This window comes from Acinonyx jubatus, chromosome C1, assembly GCF_027475565.1.
Source record: "Acinonyx jubatus isolate Ajub_Pintada_27869175 chromosome C1, VMU_Ajub_asm_v1.0, whole genome shotgun sequence".
Lineage (NCBI taxonomy): Eukaryota > Metazoa > Chordata > Mammalia > Carnivora > Felidae > Acinonyx > Acinonyx jubatus.
In genome coordinates this window covers 188472907-188493921 of record NC_069381.1, presented here as the reverse complement: position 1 = coordinate 188493921, position 21015 = coordinate 188472907, and the positions used below count along the sequence as shown (strand labels likewise).

The 21015-nt window shown below is 45.6% G+C and overlaps 1 pseudogene; it reads left to right on the top strand.

Moving 5' to 3' along the window:
- The first annotated feature begins 10828 nt into the window (after positions 1–10828).
- LOC128314112 (60S ribosomal protein L35a-like) lies at positions 10829–18104 on the top strand (annotated as a pseudogene).
- The last annotated feature ends 2911 nt before the right edge of the window (positions 18105–21015 follow it).

Below are 21015 nucleotides of genomic sequence, written 5' to 3'. Positions count from 1 at the left end.
ATTATTCAAGGACTAATTATCTGTTCTGTTTATTATCCAAGCTCCTGAGGTCTCCCTACTCTTCCTCTGACTACTTGTTTTATGGACCTTTCGTGCTGTCTAAGCACATGGGCCACAGTGCGGGAAGGGGAAGTTGGGTGCTTCAGTTAGTTCTCATATTTCAGGAGTTATAATTGCAGAATTTAGGGGAGGAGGTTTGTTTTTTGTTTGTTTATTTATTTTTGACAGAGAGAGAGAGCACTCAAGCAGGGGAGGTGTAAAGGGGGGCAGAGGATCCGAAGCGGGCTCTGCGCTGAGAATAGAAAGCCCAGTGTGGGGCTTGAACTCATGAAGTGTGCGATTCTGAGCTGGGCTGAAGTTGGCTGCTTCACCGACTGAGCCACCCAGGTGCCCCTTGGGGAGGAGGCTTTTCTAAGTGGGCAGTGGGCCCTACTTCTTCTGGTAAGCCTAACGCTGCTCCTGGTATTCTTTTTTTTCAAGGCCCATGCATGATATTCTTCAACATTCCATTTGAAGTGTAGAATATCAGAAGTGGAAGGCTAATCTAGCCTCACTCCGTAAGGTAAGAACCATCCTTCACTACACTTACAAGATGTCTCCTACCTTCACTCCCTCTCCGGTAAGGCATCCTATTATTGTGTGCCTCTAGTGAGACCATTCCATACGTTACTGAAATCTATACATTCCAGCCATTGGTGCGTATTCTGCTCTTGGGGTGCACGCCTATCAAGTATTCATTCTCTCCCCCACAGTAAAGATCTGGGTTCTGCCACTAATTTGTTTAGGGACCTAGTTTAGCAAACGTCCTAACTTCCTTGGTCTTCTATTTCCTTCTCTATGAAAGAAAGAAGTCAAATGAGAGTATTTAAAGTAACTTTCAATTCGGAAAGTCTAGGGTACTGTGATTTTAGTAGTGAAGTCAGTATTTCCATTTATTGATGCCTAGTTATTTTTAAAAATGGAATTACAAATAGTAGGTCTCAAACATGATTTATGGTCACTAAATTCAAGTGTACCCGTAATGCTGCCTAGCAAACAAGTGGCCCCTTTACTCTTCTCTTTCCTAGAGGGCAAGTTCATACTTTCTCCTCTTTCCTTGAATCTCACCTCATACCTCAGCCTCAGTTTGAGCAGATATCCTTGCTTCCTGTTTCACTAAGAAAAGTGAGGCAACTAAAGACAAGTCCTACATGCTCCTATGACACTCGTACTCACTGGTAGATGTATCTGTTCCCATTTACCGCCGCCCCCCTCCCGCCCCCTTCTTTCTTGGTACGATAGGTGAAGTATCCATGCCCCCAGCAAGGGCTTCCCCTTCCACTTGGGCTTGGATCCTATTCCCTTTCATTTACCCAAAGACACTACTCCAGTAACTTTCCCTTCTCTTCCCTACTGTTTCCTTATCTTCTGGATCCTTTCCACTTGTATGGTGGACATGCTGTATGTTTCACATCTTAAAAGGGAAAAACCAAAAGAGACTCTCTTGCTTCCTCATCTCTAGTTATTATTCCATTTTTCTTCTATCCCTTAGAGCAAATCTTGAAAGAGTCATGTGTACTGGCAGTCTCCAGTTTCTCTCCTTCCATTCTCTCTCAAACCTACTTCGATGAGACTTCCACCACTGCTTCCTGCCCCTGTGGTCCACAGAACTGCCCTTTTCAAGGTCATGTGCACCTCTGAGTTGCTAACTCAGCCCATGTTCCTTCATTCACTTAGCCTAGCAATAGCACTAGACACAGCTGACCACTCCCTCCATCTTAAAACTCTTTTTACATTTATCTTTATTAACATTTAGGACAGTAGATTCTCTTGGCCGTTTTTCCTTCTCACTTGGTGCTTCCCAGTCTCTCTCTGGATCGTCCTCTTCTCGCTGCTCCTGTAATTCTGGGTGCCCCAAGGCTCGGACCCTGCAACTCTTCTCCCCACACACAATCTGGCGACCTCCTCCAATCTCTTGGCGTTAATTTCCATCTATTTGATAGCTCCTGATTTATATCTGGTAAAACCACCACCACCACCACCACAACAACAACAGGCCCTAAACGGAGTCACTTATGCTAAGGCTGTATCGCCAGTGAGATTTAACTCAATTACAGTTTTGGTTCTCCCAGAAATGGGATCTTAAGCCAGTTAGGAGTTGCCTGATCAGCACTAGTTAAATCATCTGCCTGCTAGGTCCCTTCCATCTCTCATAAGGAAAGTAACCTTCCAATAACCAATCCGCTCTTCTGCCTAGTATAATTTCCTTGTTTCTGCGTCCCTCTACCTATAAAAGTTTTTCATTTTGTATAGCTCCTTAGAGCTCCTTTCTACCTGCCTGATTGGATGCTGCCCAATTCATGAATCCTTGAATAAAGCCAGTATGATCTTTAAGATTTACTCAGTTGGATTTTGTGTTTTAACATCTCAATCCAGTATCTTTCTTCTTATCTCCAGACCTGTGTATCTGTGTTTTTGACATCTCCATTTGATTGTCCAAGAGGTTTTCAAGTTCAGTGTTCAAAACTGAGTTCCTCATGTCTGCTCCATTGGACCCTTTCACCTTCTTCCTCATCGTCCAATTGCTTCCTCCTAAAATCTTGGTGTCATCCTTATTCCTCTCTCTCTCTTACACCCTACATCTAGTTCACTGGCAAATCCTGAGGTCTCTGTTCTCACAATATACTCTGGCTACTAACAACGGTTCATCTGATTAGCCACCTCCACGGGTTACCACACTGGTCCAAGCTGCTGTCATCTCTTGCTTGGATTATTTCAGTGACTGCCTGGTCACCCTGCTTTTGTTCTTGTCCCACTTCAGTCTAGTCTCAACATGGAAGCCGGAATGACTCTGTTCAGACATAATGGGATCACTGAGTCCTCTGCTCAGAAACCTCCATGGCTGCCTGTCTTAGGCTGATGCAAGGCCCTACTGGTCTGGCTAATACCTTGACCTTGTCCCCCCAACCCCCACCACCCCAGCTCTGCTGGGTTCTTTGGTCCTTCTTGAATGTGGGGCATGCTTCTACTTTAGGGTCTTTGTAATTAATTTCTCTGGACTTGGAATGCTTTTTCCACAGACACACAGATAGAGCTTGTCTGTGTACCTACTTCAGGTCTTTACTCAAAACAGTACATTTTTGTGAGGCTTTCCCTGGCAATCTTATCTAAAATTACAATCTCCCCAACGTTGACTACTTTTTCCCTGCTTAATTTTTTTCTCTCCTTACCACTTGTCACTAATATACTATGTATTTTACTAATTTATATTTTAATGTTTGTCTCCTTCGTTGGAATATAAGTTCCAGAGAGCAGGGATTTTTGTCTGTATTGTTCACTACTGTACCTACAACCGCACCTCGAACAGTTGGCATGTAGTAAATATTCATTCATTGGATGAATGCATGGATGATTTGTCATTGTTCCTTATCTGCTATGAAGAATCGTTATGATTTATATTTATTTATATAAAACATTCTTTAACAGTATTATACAAGTACCACATGTTCTTACAGAAGAATTAGAAAATGTGGTTAAGCAGAAAGACAAAAATATCTGTAATGCCTTCATTCATAAATAACCTTTGTGACAAATTAATGTGTCCTCTAGACTTTTCTCTCTGTAACAATATACTTATGTGTTAAAAGAAATAGGATTCTACGATACATGTGGTTTTCTAGCCTGCCTTGTAATTATTTAACATATGGTGAAGGTCTTCCACTATCAATAAATCTGCATCTCCATTGTCATTTTTAAATGGCTGCATAATAATTCACTGTGTGGCTGAACCACAATCTATTTAACTAATTCTCTTTCTGGACAATTACACTATACATATTGGTCTCAAATTGATATAAAGGTGTTGGCAGATTTGAACAGCAAGAGACCGAGGGCAAGCATCCCAGAACAGCTGTCTCCAATTATTTCAAGAATAAGGATGGCGAGTATCTTGTGTAGTTCCGGAAACAGGACTTGGATTAGTGGGTGAACGTTAAATAAATTGATAGGAATGACTTTGTAATACTCCTTAAATATGGAAAAGGATGTCTTCTTGACATAAACCCTTTGTGGAAGTTTTCAAGGAAAGGCTGGCTGTCCTTATTTCTGAAATAATTCGTGCCTTGAAGAGGGGTTTGAAGTCAACGGTCCTACAGTTAGTTCTGTGACTTCCATAAGCAAATTCTGTAGAAGACTTGAGAGCGATCCTCTCGTGTGGGTGTTACGTGGTCAAAACGCTGTGGCTTCAGGCCTCCTCCTGCCTCTAGTCAAGGCAGGAAAACCAAGTTTCCAAAATGTATCTTCTTCTATGTAGCCTGGGAACTAAGAGTGAGAAAGCAAACAGGGGTTAAGTGTTTAGAAGAGTTTTTCTTCTTCTGGAAATTCCTTTATCTCCCGCTTACCTCACCTTCCATTTTTATCTTTACTTTATCCTTTAAACATTTTTTTTTTCTTTCCCTCTTTGACTTCATTTTTGATACTAAATGGAAGCTCCAGGGTTGGTGAGTTCGGCTGTGGCCGAAGAGTGTGGGGCATGACCCGAGCAGCTCGAGGTCAGGGATGGAGGGTGAGGGGTCAGGGCTGAGCAAGCAGCTGAGGAACCTTGGGGCCTCCCCCTTGCCCTGTGTCTCACCCACCCGAACTGGCCATTCCCAACTTCCCATTGTGTGCTTGCTACATTCCCTGTTAGAAGGCTCCCCTTTTGCATATGCCCGCCTTCCCCTCTTGCAATCATGCCTCTCCCTGTTTTTGATAAGTAGACCTCAAAAGACTCAACATTCCTTGTCTTCGTTTCTGAGTCTGCAAGACTTCTTCACAGACCTCTCGCTAGCAAAGAAGAGAGTAGAATAAGAATAGTTCCCCTTAGCGTTGGCTGCTGGTTGCTTGCCGATTAAGGAGGGCCCCAGAGCTGTGTCACCTGTAAAACAGCCACTGGTCACCCAGGGCTACTTAGCCCTTGAAACATGGCTAGTGGGAATTGAGATGGGTTGTACGTATAAAATACATACCAGATTTCGAATGCTTAGTATGAACAAAAGAATGTAGAATGCCTCATAAAGAAATTCTTGTATGGGGCAACTGGGTGGCTCAGTCGGTTAAGCGTCCGACTTCAGCTCAGGTCATGATCTCACGGCTCGTGAGTTCGAGCCCGGCGTCAGGCTCTGTGCTGACAGCTCAGAGTCTGAAGCCTGCTTTGGATTCTGTGTCTCCTTCTCTCTCTGCCCTTCCCCCGCTCATGCTCTGTCTCTGTCTCTCTCAAAAATAAATAAACATTAAAAAAATTAAAAAAAAAGAAATTCTTGTATTAGTTCCATATTGAAATGATGTTTTGAGTTACTGGGTTATATACAAATGTATTATTAAGATTAATTACATCCATTTCTTTTTCCTTTAAAAATTTTTTTTTAATGTTTGTTTATTTTTGAGAGAGAGTATGAGTGGGGGAGGGGCAGAGAGAGAAGGAGACAGAATCTGAAGCAGGCTCTAGGCTCTGAGTTAGCAGCAAAGATCCTGATGAGGGGCTTGAACTCACAAACCTGTGAGATCGTGACCTGAGCCGAAGTCAGTCACTTAACCCACTGAGCCACCCAGGCGCCCCTCTTTCTCCTTTTTTAATGTGGGTACCAGAAAATTTAAATTTATGTATGTGGTTCTCCTGTCTTTTTGCATCAGCCTGCGTTTCTGTGGAGCAGAGGTGCTCTCGAACTTTGCTGCTTGAAATGCAGTCCCTATAGCAGCATCAGCATATCCCAAGAGTTTGTCCCAGATGCAGAGTCTCGGGGGTGTCTGGCTGCCTCAGTTGGTTGAGCGGTTGAGCGTCTGATTCTTTCAGCTCAGGTCATGATCCCAGGGTCGTGGGATTGAGCCCCACATCAGGCTCTGCACTGAGTGCGGAGCCTGCTTAAGACTTTCTGTCTCCCCCTCTGTCCCTCCCTGACTCGTGCTCTCTAAAAGAAAAAAGAGAAATGCAGAGTCTCAGAGCTCACTCTGGATCTAAAGCAGAAGACTTTGCCTTTTCATCAGATCCAGGGGGGGTTCGGGTGTGCATTCAAGTTTGAGGCAGTCCTCTGCCAGGGCCTCCTGGAAGTTTAGTGCATCTCTCTGCTCCCAGGAGCGCGTTCGAGCAGGCCACCGCGGCTGCTAACCAACACGTAAAGAGGCTTTCTGAATGTTGCTACCCAAACCTTTTTGTCTCTTTCTTTCTTTTATTTTGTTTTCAGTTCCCCAGCGTGGACTGGGAGGCTGTCCTCTGCTAACACCACGAGGGGCCGGCTGAGAGGTGGGCTGGGGAGAAGCAGGTGTGTCAGAGTGAGGGAGCCATCAGTGAGCCTTGTTTGGCCTCAAGGTAATGGTTAACTTCCCAGGGAGAAGGAAGCAATTGAGACCGTGGACTTTAGTTTCTGGTTCTTTTTCTACAGACTTCCGTGGCCTTGGTTTAATTATCCTCCCATGTTGGAGTATTGCAAACACTGGAAATAGGCTGGGTCCTTTTATATCCAAGTCTCATGAATGAGGGGTGGAGCCACGAAGAGCAAGGTCTGTGCTTTTCGTCGTGGCCTGGGTTTCTCCCCGCCTCTGGATGAGTCAGACAAGCTGTTTAGCTTCATAGAACCTCAGTGAGCTCTCCCACCGATAAATTATAGATTAGGGTTTTGAAAATAGTAATGAATGAATGACTCCAGTAGATTTTTTTAAACAGCTTCATTGAATGTCTCTATTGGTTTGGGCTTCTATCACAAAGTGCCACAGATTGGGTGGCTCATAACACAAACAGAATTAATTTATTGGGGACCGGAAACCTGAGACCAGGGTGCTAGCTCGGTCAGAGTCCTGGCGAAGGCTCTCTTGCGGACGCCCACCTTCTTGAACCCTCCTCTGGCCAAGAGCAGAGGGGAGCAAGTTCTCTCCTTAGGGCACTCGTCCCATTCGAGAGCACGCTGCCCCCATGGCCTCATCTAACCCTGATTACCACCCAAAGCCCACAGTGAGGGGTAGGGTTTCAACGTGTGAATTTTGGGTGAACACAAACCTTCAGTCCATAACACGGAGACATAATTTACATGCCGTAAAATTCACCCATTGTAAGTGCACAATCCGAGTAGAGTTTTTTTTTTTAATTTTTTTTTTTAACGTTTATTTATTTTTGAGACAGACAGAGACAGAGCATGAACGGGGGAGGGTCAGAAAGAGGGAGACACAGAATCTGAAACAGGCTCCAGGCTCCGAGCTGTCAGCACAGAGCCCGACGCGGGGCTCGAACTCACGGACCGCGAGATCTTGACCTGAGCCGAAGTCGGCCGCCCAACCGACTGAGCCACCCAGGCGCCCCCCGAGTAGAATTTTTATTGTAACTATGAAGAAAAGTAATGACCCTCTCCTGAGTCCTCCTTCTTTAGATTCGATCACACAAAATTGTGGATGTTTAACTGTTTTTGACCTACAACGTGATTCAGCCTTACCTCTGAAATGCTGTCTGTCAAAATTCTTTCAGAATAAGAGAATATTTTGCCAGAGAAATTTTCAGTTAGGGTGATGTTATGCCATATTTTAAATCTCTCTTTACAGTAAATTGCAGTAGAAGCTATTTCACGCAAATCTAGATTTGATATTTCTATTTTTTTTTTTTACAAATAACTCTTTTCATACTATAATTCATTCTGCACTTGGAAAATGGATTTTTTCGTCCAATAAACAGATCTAATCAACTTTTTCTGATAAAAGCTTTTTTTTTTTTTTAATATTCAGAAAAAAGAATTAAGAGACCTGAGGGAGAACTAAAATGGATATTTTGCTGTATGTAGAAATTATGATTTTCATAAAGAAAATAAATATACATGCAATAAAAAGAGACGTAATGGAGAAATGACTAACCAGCACAAAGTAGGTAGCAGACCCAGGCTGGCTTACGTCCAATGAACTCCTCAGGCTGAAAATGAAATGTGAATATTAACACTCTATTTTATCTTCTACCCTCACTTTCTTCATAACATAATTGAGAAATACATGTTTGAGGGATACAAATACGCATTTCATTAATATAAACCTGTGTATATTCTTTTCTTGGTTAGAAAAAAAAGCTTTATCCTAGCCTTCAGGGTTTGGTTTTTTTTCTCTTTTTATTTCTTAAAGCTACTTTTATTTATTTATTTAGGTGTTTTTTGTTTTTGTTTGGTTTTTGGTTTTTTTTTTTGAGAGAGAGAGTGAGTGAGTGAGCAGGGGGTGGGGCAGAGAGATGGGGGGGAGAGAGAGAATCCCAAGCACCCTCTGCGCCCTGTGTGGAGCCTGATGTGGGGCTCAATCCCACAACTGTGAGATCATGACCTGAGCTGAAATTGAGTCAGATGCTTAGTTGACTAAGCCACCCAGACGCTCCTATTTCCTAAAGTATTTTAATATTTTAGAATAATTTTTACCTTTTAAACAAAATTATAAATAGACATGGTTTAAAAATTTCAGGTATTTCAAGAAGGCTTGTTACGAAAAATAGCAGAACTCACTGCCTCCCTATTTTCTCTTTCTAGACACAAACTTTATTAGGTAGTCCCATTGTATAGGTGAGAAAACAGGCTTGGAGAGGTTCATTAACTCATCCAAGTTCATGTGGGTAGGAAGTGATGTAACTATGGCGAGAACTCAAATTTGAGCCCGGAGCTTGAGCTCTGAGCTATATTGCTTCTCGGTCACAAAATGTATGGGACTCCGTTGTTTCTTAACAGGGCTTTTCACGAGACGTCTCTCTCTCTGTCACACACACACACAAGCCATCAGGCAGAAAGGAAAGAAAAATACAAGGTTAGTGAGATCGAGCCTCCTATGACACTAGGTGGATCAAGTCTGTTGATTCCAGAAGTGCTGGGAGGAACCAGGTCCCTGGCTGTGGATGTTCCCGTCCCTCTCTGTTGGGGAGTCTGTTCTTTGCCCCCCTTTACCCCATCCAACACTCACTCCTTTCTTACTCCTTAGTGTTGCAAAGTTTGGGCAGGTTCTCAGCTGGCACCCAGTGCCAGTGGCAGCCACTCAAACAGATACACCACGAAGGTATTTTGCAAGTTGCCTGAATGGAGTGTTTTTCTTAAGTTTATTTATTTATTTTGAGAGAGAGAGAGAGAGGGAGAGAGAGAAAGTGGGGGAGAGGCAGAGAGAGAGAGAGGGAGAGAGAGAATCCCAAGCAGGCTCCGTGCTGCCAGCACACCGCCTGACGTGGGGCTTGAACTCGCGGACGGCGACATCATGACCTGAGCCGAAATCCAGAGTTGGTCGCTTAAACGACTGAGCCACCCAGACGCCCCAAGTTGGCTGAATGAACTTTTTGGTCAGAGCAGGGAGTGTGTAGCGGGTAAAGAGAGAAGCTTTAAAAATAGGTGTCTAGTAGAAAAAAAAATCTTCAGGGAAATGGGAGTAAGGAGCACCCCCGCCCCCCTTGAAACCACAGGGGACAGCTTGACACCATGTGCCCGGCCTCAGGGAGGAAGCTCAGGCACACTGAGCTGCCACCGTCCTTGCTTTTGTCATCTGGGTCAGGGGCTTCGTTCCTTCCACCCGTCTGACCTCTTCCTTCCAGAGCTGCTCCGAAGGGAGGGTCGCTTTCCTGCTTCATACAGCTCAGCCTTTGGGGCAGGATCGCTTGTAAAAGAGGAAGAAACCTGTAGAGGGAAATTTGACTGTTGCCCGTGGAGACTGTAGATTTTTTTCACAAATATCAAGGATGAATTTATTTGCCCTTTTATTTCCCACGAATCAAGCCCCTTGCTACCCGATGTTGACCGGTGTGAGTCCGAGAGATTTGCTTTGTGGCTGTTGTCAGTCTTCCCCAAGAACCCCTCCAAGCTTCATTTCCACTGAAGTCGCTAAGGGTGTGTGTCGTTACAGTAAAGGCTTGACAGGAACAAAGCTCTCCTTGGCACGCTCATACCCAATAAGGTATGTCCTGCTATGCCATCGGCCTTAATGGCTTTACCATGCATCTAAGTAGGTGGTTTTCCCTGATTTTTTAAAAGAATACGCGTTTTCCATCAAAAAAATTCTCTTAAGGTGTAACCCAGGAAGAGTTGCGACACTCTGTGGCTGGATGGGAATGGCTTCAGCAAGAAGTGCAATATTGCATTTAGGTCTAAATATCTCTCCATCTTCCTTTTTCTCAACGTTTTCGTTTCTCTCCTCCTCCCCTTTCCCCACCATCGCTTCGCTGCTGGCGTTACAAACCCAGCAGATCCCAGACATCTGTGTGCACCTATGTAACATGCACGTACGTGGTGGAAATGTGCACTTGTTTGCCGTCTTCCCTTCTGCCGAAATTCTGCCAGACTTGCAGGGCCCTGGGGTTCTCCCAGGAGAGCAGGGATGGCTAGTAAAAGTGAGCTTTACTCTGACATATGCAAATGTTCACCTGTGGCGCCTGGCAGGGCAGAGCTCAATGCTAGGTTCTTTAATATCCCTGGAGAATGCTGGTCTGGTCTTGGCCTTCTCTTCCCTCCCCTCCCCTCCCCTCCCCTCTGCTTCCCTCCCCTCCCCTCCCCTCCCCTCCCCTCCCCTCTGCTCCCCTCCCCTCCCCTCCCCTCCCCTCTGCTCCCCTCCCCTCCCCTCCCCTCCCCTCCCCTCCCCTTCCCTTCCCTCCCCTCCCTCCTTCTTTCTCCTTTCTTCCTTCCTTTTTTTCTTTTCTCTTCTTTTTAATTTTAATTTTTATTTATCTTTTATTTTATTTGTTATTTTTTAAAGTTTACACCCAAATTAGTTAGTATACAGTGCAACAATGATTTCATACAGTGCAACAATGATTTTACCCCCTTACCCATTTAGCCCATCCTCCCTCCCACACCCCCTCCAGCAACCCTCAGTTTGTTCTCCATATTTCTGAGTCTCTTCTGTTTTGTCCCCCTCCCTGTTTTTATATTATTTTTGTTTCCCTTCCCTTATGTTCATCTGTTTTGTCTCTTAAAGTCCTCATAGGGGTGAAGTCATATGATTTTTGTCTTTCTCTTGACTGCTACAACACCTTGCCCCCAGGTTACCAGCCCTTTTTCTCCTCTGTGCCCTCATGGCTTCCATCCTCTCTGTCCACCACTTCCAGCGCTATCACTGGGTGATTTCCCCTTGCCAGCCCTGCCCTTCCACAAGCCCTGCGTTGGGCTCCAATAGCCCGGGATTTGAACCCCTGCCTCTGCATCTACCACGTGGCCTCATGCGGGCCATTGTCTTGGAACTTCGGTGTCCTTTCCACTTGTAGCGATGTGGCCTGTGGGTCTGAATTTGGCCCACAGCTACTGATGCCCTTTATTTGTCCTGCACAACCTATTAAGGATATTTCAAATTGAAAAACATATTTTAAAAATATAGAGATATATGGGGCACCTGGGTGGCTCAGTCGGTTGGGTGTCTGACTTCGGCTCAGATCATGATCTCGTTTCGTGGGTTCGAGCCCCGCGTCGTGCTCTGTGCTGACAGCTCAGAGCCTGGAGCCTGCTTTGGATTCTGTGTCTGCCTCTCTCTCTGCCCCTCCCCAGCTCACACTCTGTGTCTCTCTCTCTCTCTCTCTCAAAAATAAACATTAAAACAATTAAAAATATAGAAATAAATAAAATGTATGTATGTGCATATGTGTATATATACATGTACCTACGTGTGAAAGTATATATACATACACTCTGTCTATGTTTTGCTAGCTTCTCTGAAGAATCCCTGAATTGGGCTGCTCTAATCATATAGCATGCCAAGCTGAGCAGTGGCTCTCCCCTTTAGATGACATGCTTTGTCACCACCCCTGCCCCATGCCAATTTTGTAATCTGCGATAATTGACTCCCCTGAATTGCTCTGATGGCTCTTGGAGCCCAGCTGTTTCCTGACCCCCTTCTGCACTGCATGTTTGGGTCCCTAGTACAGGATGAAAGGGCTGGAGACAGGAGCCACATTATTGAGGGGGACTACATTTGCTACATGCCTTTATTGTCAGTGTTGTATTTTCCTGCCCAGGACCTTTGCTCGCACTCTACATTGAACCTGGACTGTCCTTCATCAGTTCTTAACCAAAGAAAGCATTTCTTTCTTCAGGGCCCAGTGTATAGGGTGCACCTCGCACCCTTAAGCCTTTTCCTGCTCTCAGCACTCGGAATAAGCCCCTTCTTTGCTTGTGCTCATGCCTCTGTTGAGCACCGATCTCGGTTTTTGACACGTCTGCCTTCCCCACCCTGCTTCTGCGTCTCCAAGGCAGGGGCCCCACTCAACTCACTGTCGATCCCATCCCCCTGCCTTGCTCTCTAGCCTTCTAGCTCTGAATGCACTGTCTAGACCCAAGCTAAGGGCCAGTGGATGTTTGTTGAACTGAAGTCCTCAGGCAAATTCAATTTTCTATTTTTATATTACTTGAAACTTACACACGAAGACAAGTATTTGTTCAAGGCTGCAGAGCTCTATGAAAGAAGTTTCTGGTTAAATCTGACTTTCTCGCTCATTGCTTTCACAATGCCTGACACATCACATGAGTCCAATAAATAGCAACTAAAGGAAAGAATGAGAAGTCTTTGTAGCAAAGACTGGAACCCAAGTCTCTTTATCTTCCCAGTGTAATATACATCAAACCAAATTGAATTCTGCATTGGACGTCAGTTGGCATTCTCAAGGAGGTCCGTGTTGTTCTCCCTCCACTTAATTAGGGCGCTGCCTAAGAAAAAGAAGAAATACCCAGAAAAAGGTTGTCCTCATCCCTCACCATAGGAACTTCTTGTAGGATTCGGATACTGCGGGTTTCTACATTTGGCCCATCCCACGCTGAGTGGGGTAAGCATGTGGGAAATCTCTAAGAATGAAAGAGAGAGATAATTATGTCTTTCCCAGGTAGTTTGATACATAACACCAGCTCTCCTTGCTTTGCTTCTTAGACCTGTGTTCAGAGAAATCTTCACATCCATCTTCTCTAATTCAACCTTGCTCTCCAAAAATGAGCACAGCTTTTATTCAAATGCTATTCAAAGAGGAGAAGTTCACACACTGGTTAGTGGCAGGTACCAGAAGACCATCTTGCCCTGACTTGCTGCATTTCTACCTTATAATTGGATGGTACATACATCTGAAAGAGTAACATTAAAGTTGAAGTCAAGTGTTAGGGAAAAAAGAGAATTTTCATTGTGAAAATTCCCTTAACATACTCCTCCTTTTTCCTAGTTGATTCTACATCATAGGTGATGGCTTCTCAAGTCCTGGAAGAACGTGGGACTTCTTATTTAGTGTGTACAGTATGGCAAGGTGGCCCCGTCCGGGGAAGAATTTTTGATATCGTTAGGACATAGGTATTTGGAGTTAGTTCCAAGAAGGTGTTTGCTTCCTGTTATGAGTTGAATTATACCACCCACCCCTACTCCTGCAATTCATATAGTGATGTCCTGGTCCCCTTTACCTCAGAACATGACCTTATTTGGAATTAGGGTCGTTGCAGATGTAATTACTTAAGAGGAGGTCATGTTGGAGCAAGATAGGCCTCCAATCCAGTAGGATCTGATCGTGTCCTTATAAAAAAGGGGAAGTTTGGAGAGACACACGCACACAGCGAGAACACCCTGTAAACACGAAGAACACCGAATATGGCAGGCAAACCTCCCGAAGCTAGGCCAGAGACGTGGGACAGATTCTCCCTCACAGCAACAGAAGGAATGAACCCTGCTGACACCTTGACCTTGGACCTCCAGCCTCCAGGGCTGTGAGACGATATGTTTCTGTTATTTAAACCACCCGGTGCGTGGTACTTTGCTTTGGCAGCCCGGGCAAACTCACCCTTCCCTTTTCACTTCGCTTGCAAAAAGAGCGGCTTGCAAAGTTGAGGTGCTTACCTGAAGGTCTGGTGGGAGGATTCTGAGGGAAAGAAAGTTCTAGCTTCTCGGTTTCTGGTGTCGGTTCTACCTCCTTTCCCAGCAGCAGGGCAACAGTGGTTAAGGGTGAGGGCACTTGAGCTGGACTTGATTCTGGGACTTGAATCTAATACTTAACCTTCCTTGTGCTTTGATTTCCTGATATGGATAAATAGACGACAGGAATACACCACCTCTGTGGGGGTGTTGTGTGGTTTAAATGAGATCAGTTACAAATCTTATAGGGTGTGCTCTTTAATGTTCATTTTGGGAGAGCACGAATGGGGGAGGGGCACAGAGAGAGGGAGAGAGAGAATTCCAAGCAGGCTCCGTGCTGTCTGAGCAGAGCCTGACGCGAGGCTCAACCTCATGAACCGTGATTTCATGACCTGAGCTGAACTCAAAAGCCAGACGCTTAACCGACCGAGCCAGCCAGGCGCCCCTACTTGTGTCTTTTCAATGGAATCTCTCCTCGTGTTTCTCTCCAGCCAGGCTGTTTGATGCTGGGCCCTTCCTTTTAGCCCTGTTTGTGTATCTTCACATGACCCCTCTGAGCGGGTGACCTGGGAAAACGGGTGAGACAGTTTATCTAGGCAGTACCTGCATCAGTATGGCTGAGGACTGATTAGAAATGCAGATGCTTAGGCTCCACCCCAGACTTACCAAAGGGGAAACGTTAGGGGCGGGACCCAGGAATCTGTTCTAGGTGATTCTGATACGTTTGAGCTTCAGAGCCCCTGATGTTGGATGACTTTCCTGTTGTCCCCACAGAAGCCCCTCGAGATGTGCCTTCCTTCTCCCCCTCATGCATGCCCTTTCCCCAGGCCATGGTAACACCTGCTCATAAAATAGGAAGTGGTGACACTATGCCCCTAGCCTTGACCTCGTTCTCTGAGTGAATGCTCTCCCCCTGAGTCTAAAAGGAGAATGGCTTTCTCTGGCAAGGACCATGGGAGGAGCTTTCTTTTCGACTCTGGATGTGACTCTGTCCCCACTGCATTCAGGGGCCACATCTCTGTCCATGTGCTCACTGTCTGCTATAGGTCCTGTGCCAGGCGGACCTTCAGTAATGTTTACCATAGGAGGAGGGAGTGGCAAAATGCACGGGTTACTGACAGATTTCTTAGTGCAGCTCCTTCTATTGAGGGGAGTGAGGGCTGGCGTGACACATCATTTGTGTCCAGTTCGTGTGGAACCAAACCACACTGGGCAGCCTGAGGCAGGAGGAGACTCGGGCTTACCGGGCTGGCCCTGCCACTGTGGCCCATGGACTGTCCCTGGTCCTCAGCGACCTCCCCGTCCTGGTGTGAGGCCACCTGGGCTTTGCCATGGCACCTTGGCTTGTGACACTGTGCCTCCTGATTTCTGTCACGTCCTTCCCTGGTCTGTTGTTAACCTACTCGAGGTCTTTTCCCCTGTCTGTACCCTAGTTCCGTCCTGACGTGGATGGCCACACTGTCACCTCAGGGAGTGCTGTGTGGTGGAGGGAGGCTTGGGACCACAGTGTGGGGTGTGTAGGCTCGTCTCTGCCGTGGTCTGTCTTCACCTCCTATGGTTCCCTGAAAAGCGAGCCATTCCCATACTCCATGTCCTCCTTCCTCTGTCCCATATCCATCCCTCACCTGCTCCCCTCTCCCTTCAATCTCTCCGGAGTCAGACTCACGCCCCTGTCACAACCCCTCCCCTTGCCCCCACGACTGAGGGCTCCGCTGAGTCTCACCACGTTGACAATACCTGCACTGATGCATTTGCATGCAGGTGGCCTGCAGCTTCTCCTACAGGATTGCCCTCCCTCCTCCAGAGACACCGCTGCTCTGACTCTCCTGGGAGGATTTGCATGTTAATAGGAGGCTCTCAATTACCACAAGCCGTCACACGTCAAAGTAATGAATAGTTTAGGGTGGAACACAATTCACTAGGCCAGCCAGTGGGCACGGTAGTTTGGGGGCAGGCCTACCAAAGCTACCCGAGGCCCCTCCTCTGGGAGGACCGCCAGTCCTGAGCCCTGCCTTCCTGCCTGCTCACTCTCAATTCATCACTCTGTGTCTCAGGAGGAGCCTAGCACAGCCTGTTGATTTTTCAACGTTTTTTGGTAACAGCTCTTCCGCCATCTTGGAACCTGTGGAGGCCTGCTGGGAACAGGACTCCTGAAACGACAAATATGTCTGGAAGGCTGTGGTCCAAAGCCATTTTTGCTGGCTATAAGCGGGGTCTCTGGAACCAGAGGGAGCACACAGCTCTTCTTAAATTGAAGGTGTTTATGCTTGAGATGAAACTGAATTCTATCTAGGCAAGAGATACGCTTATGTGTACAAAGCAAAGAGCAACACAGTGACTCCTGGTGGCAAACCAAATAAAATTGGGGAGATCTGGGGAAAAGTAACTCGTGTTCATGGAAACAGTGGAATGGTTCGTGCCAAATTCCGAAGCAACCTTCCTGTTAAAGCCATTGGCCACAGAATCCCTTTGATGCTGTACCCTTTAAGGATTTAAGCTAACTGCAAATTAATAAAGGTGTAGATTTGTTTTCTTGTGAAAAAAATAAAAAACAAATATATAAAATAAATTTTTTTTTGCAATCAGCTTTACTGAGACATAATTCGTAAACCACAAAATTTACTCTTTTTTTTTTTTTTTAAGGTTATTTGTTTTGTTTTAGCAAATCTCTGCAGCCGATGTGGGGCTTGAGTGCACCACCCGTAGATTAAGAATCGCACGCTTTTCCAACTGAGGCAGCCAGGTCAGCCCAAAGTTTACTGTTTTACAATGTACAGTTCAATGTAGCTTTTTTTTTTTTTTTTTTTTTTTTTTGGTATGTTCATAGAGTGATACGACCATTACTACTACTTTCTGATTTTAGAACATTTTCATCACCTTCCCCAAAAACTTTACGCGCATTAGCAATCGCTCCCTGTTCCCCCTTCCCCTGGGTTCCTGGCAACACCAATCTACTTTCTGTCTCTACAGATTTGTCTACTCAGGACATTTCATAGAAATGGCATCATATGGTATGTGACCTTTTTTTTTTTTTAATTTTTTTTCAAGGTTTATTTATTTTTGAGGGACAGAGTGCGAGTGGAGGAGGGGCGGAGAGAGAGAGGGAGACGCAGAATCTGAAGTAGGCTCCAGGCTCCGAGCTGTCAGCACAGAGCCTGACATGGGGCTCGAACACACGAACCATGAGATCATGACCAGACCCGAAGTCGGACGCTCAACTGACTGAGCCGCCCAGGTGCTCCCGGTATGTGACCTTTTTTATCTGGCTTCTTCCATGTAGTATGATGGTTTCAGGGTTCATCCATGGTGTAACATGTACCGGTACTCCATTCCTTTTTATTGAAAAATAATATTCCATTGTATGGATGAACCACATTTTATTTATTCAGTCATCAGTTGATGCGTATTTGTGTGTATGTTTGGTTTTGTTCACTCATTAGATGACTCAGCCATTTGAGTGAAGCCCAATCTGTGGAGGGGAAAACCCCACTCTGTCAGGCACCGTTCACCTTTCTTGGGTGTATATCTCCTTTTCGTGGACCCGTGCACACTCAGCAAGAATAAGTTTACTATGTTGCATAGTTTTTCATTCAGGTGTTCCTTTCATGTATTAATCATGTCTTTTATTTTCTGTATTCTGATGCTTTGTTATTTGGAGCTTTGGAGACCCTGGAGGGACTGCCCCTTCCAGGGTTAGCCAATTTCTAGAAATAATAAAGAGTTTGGCCTCTAGGGTGCTTTGCAAACACACCCTTATCACTCTAGAGCCCATGACCACAATCACCTCCTTTATCGGGTTCTCAGGCTCTGGGCCCTTATCCACCTACTGTAATCACTTTGGGGCCGGGGACCAGACAACCAGGGACAGGCCCTATGCCCAGAGCCTGCTGAAATGACCCAAACTAGCCAATCCTAAACCTGTTTAGATGAGCCTGCCCACTCTGTTTCACCCAGTCTTCCCCATGGAAGCCACAATGAAGACTCTTGCTCATACTTCCCCTTCTGCCTTCTACCTGCTTCTAGTGATTCCCCATATGGCCGTGTGTGGCATGGCATGTACCTCCTCTGGAGAACTATGAGTAATAAACAACCTTAAAACATTTTTTTAATGTTTATTTTTGAGAGAGAGAGAGAGAGAGAGACAGACAGAGTGTGAGTGGGGGAGAGGCAGAGAGGGAGACCCGGAATCCAAAGTAGGCTCCAGGCTCTGAGCTGTCAGCACAGAGCCTGATGCCGGGTTCGAACTCACAGACCGCAAGATCATGACCTGAGTCGACGTTGGACACCACCCAGGTGCCCCAACAATCTTTTTTTTTTTTTTTTAATTTTTTAAATGTTTATTTATTTTTGAGACAGACAGAGACAGAATGTGAGCTGGTTAGGGGCAGAGAGAGAGGGAGACAGAATCTGAAGCAGGCTCCAGGCTCCAAGCTGTCAGCACAGAGCCCGACGTGGGACTCGAACTCATGAGCTGTGAGATCAAGACCTGAGCCAAAGTCGGTTGCTCAACCAACTGAGCCACTCAGGCGTCCCAGCCAACAATCTTTTTAATGATAGTCATCTTCTGATCTGTTGGCCTTATTATATCTGTATCTAACGAAACACCTTACTCTAGCGTATTGACCGATCTTTTATTTCTGGGGTGATGTCACGATTATATCTAACATCCGTCCATTCCAACATACGTCATGCTGGTGTCTTGAACTTGCCTCACGGCATCTGCTATTCTCCTCAACACTAGGAAACTAACACCTCTTACTTTATTTTTAGCATTGGACATCGCTTGTCAAATTGTTTTTCTCACTAGTTTTGTACACAGATTTTATTTTTTACCATCTCCAGCTTCCACTGGGAAGTAAGACTTAAAAAAAAAAACAACAGCATACCATGGAAAGTTATCTTTTATGAGATTATGTCTGTGCCTGCTAAGGAGAGGCGGTAACAGTGTGTGTCTTGATCTTATTTGGGAAGGATCGACTGGTGGGCTTGCACCTGTCGATAAATGGTCCCAACTTCTGCACATGGCCTGGAACACATTCTATCAAGCGGAGTATTTATAGATAATAGAGGCAAAAGAAGAAAACAGCTAATCTTTTTAGTTCATTTGAATAATTCTGTCACAGTTTCTAGCACATGGCTCGTCAGTCTGGGCACTATTAACGTTTTGGGTCGGATGATGCTTTACAGGAGCTGGTGGGCGGAGCTGTCCTGTGTGTCCTAGGCTGTTTAGCCACGTTCCTGGCTTCTATCTACTAGACGCCAGGGGCATCCCACTGCCAGTGCCCAGCTGTAGCAAAGAAAAATGTCTCTAAACGTTGTTAAATGTCTCATGGGGGGAGGTGGGCAAAATTGCTTTAGGCACCCCCCCCCCCCCCCCCCCCCCCCCCGCGCTAGGGTTCTGAGGGGCTTTGAAATCCAGCCTCCTGGCCATGGGAAGCCTGTGGTGTCATCCCCTGGGGGTGGGGGGCGACCGATGCTTGACCCCAGTGGAGCTGGGACTCCCACCGTCTGAGGGGAGTTGCTTCACTGTGTTAACTCTTCTTCAGTTGAATTTACTAGCTGTTACTGCTCTCAACCAAATCATACTTTCCAGGAAAATTCCAAGTGTCTCTGTTGTGGCTGTGGTCACACAGTGGCCCCAGATGTTGTGGAGCGAATAACTGGCACTGAAACTGAGAGCTACAGGGACTGGGTGGGGGAGCACCCTTTGCGGAGTGGGGTCCCAAACTGGTGGTTCCCGCATCTCCTGGGCACATCTCCTGGGGAGTGCGCCGCAAATGCCCATCTCTGCTCCCAGCCTGCACCTGCTGGGGGCGCTAGCAACTCAGAGGCGTGTGTGGAAACACTCGCGGGCACATGAGAGAATGGTTCAACCTGGAGAGACACTAAGCTTCCTGTCCATTGTAGGTGCCTCACGTATTGCGTAATTTAGGAAATTAAAGCAAAATTTTCTGGTTTGGAGCACTGTGGCACTTCTGGCATATTTAGGGTATCTGTGAAAGTCCAGACTCGCAGGGGGTGAGGCCTGGGCTTCTACATTTTAAGGAATTTCTGCGCGTATCAAGATTTGGGGAGTATCACTTTGGCCTAAATATTTGCAGTATGTTCTTTACAATGTTCATTGGAACGTTTCCATTGCAAACATATTACACTCTCATTATTGAAAATCTGGAAAATGCGAACAAGAAGAAGGAAGACAAAACAATGCCCAGGAGCTTGCCATCCAGGACTGCCACAAACCCTCCTCAGGCCTTTTTTATATTCAAGTCGATTTCCTTGTCTTTTATATTTATGTGTGTGTGTGTATGTGTGTGTGTGTGTGTGTACATATATCAAAGACACACAGGCACATAGCTGCAAAACCAGTGAGTATCAAAGAGCTTATAAAGAAAAATATTAATTTCCTGCTCATCCGTCTCTACTCGCCATAGGTCCCCACTTAGGACTCTATGGTTCTTCTCCTGTATTTACTGCACACACCTAAATACTATGCTTATCTTAAGATATATTAGTTATGCATTTTGGACATGATCTCCTGGCTTCTGGTGGTGGAGGACTTAGCTCACTTATACTTCTCCTCCTTCAGTGCCTTTCCCTCCCCCCATCCCCCCAACATGCTGACCTCACAATTGAGGGTTAGAGTAATAATCTTGTCTTTTTAGTGCTAGGTTAAATTGTATAATGTTTTGCTTTTCCTGGAGTTAATAATCACCTTAGTTTTTAGTTTTGGAGTTTGCTATGGCTCTGTCACCACGCACACACACAGTTTGGTTTTTTTTTTTTTTCTCAATACTTAACAGAACTTTCCAACAAAATACTTTATAATGGCTTCTCCAAATGCTCAGACAAATCACACAATCCATCAGTCCTGTGTTTCCCTTGGGCTCCCCCCGCCCTCTGTGGTCTGCTCCACTTGGTGGCGTATTCTCTGGCTTGGTGCACGCACGGCTTCCTGTGAGTTCCCTGTACTACTCAGCTATGTTCCATTTTCTCTGCTCCTATTTTCTGGATTTTATATTAGATGTGAGCCCCCCTCGATTGAGCCCCTAATTTTCTCTCCCTCCCCCTCATTTTCTTTTGATTCAGCTTTCTGCAAGATTTAGTCAGCTTTATCTAATAAGCCTTCTATTGAATTTTTTATTTCAGCGACTCCATTTTTACTTTGTATAAGCTCTTCCTTATTCTGTTTATTCTTCTTTGCCCTGC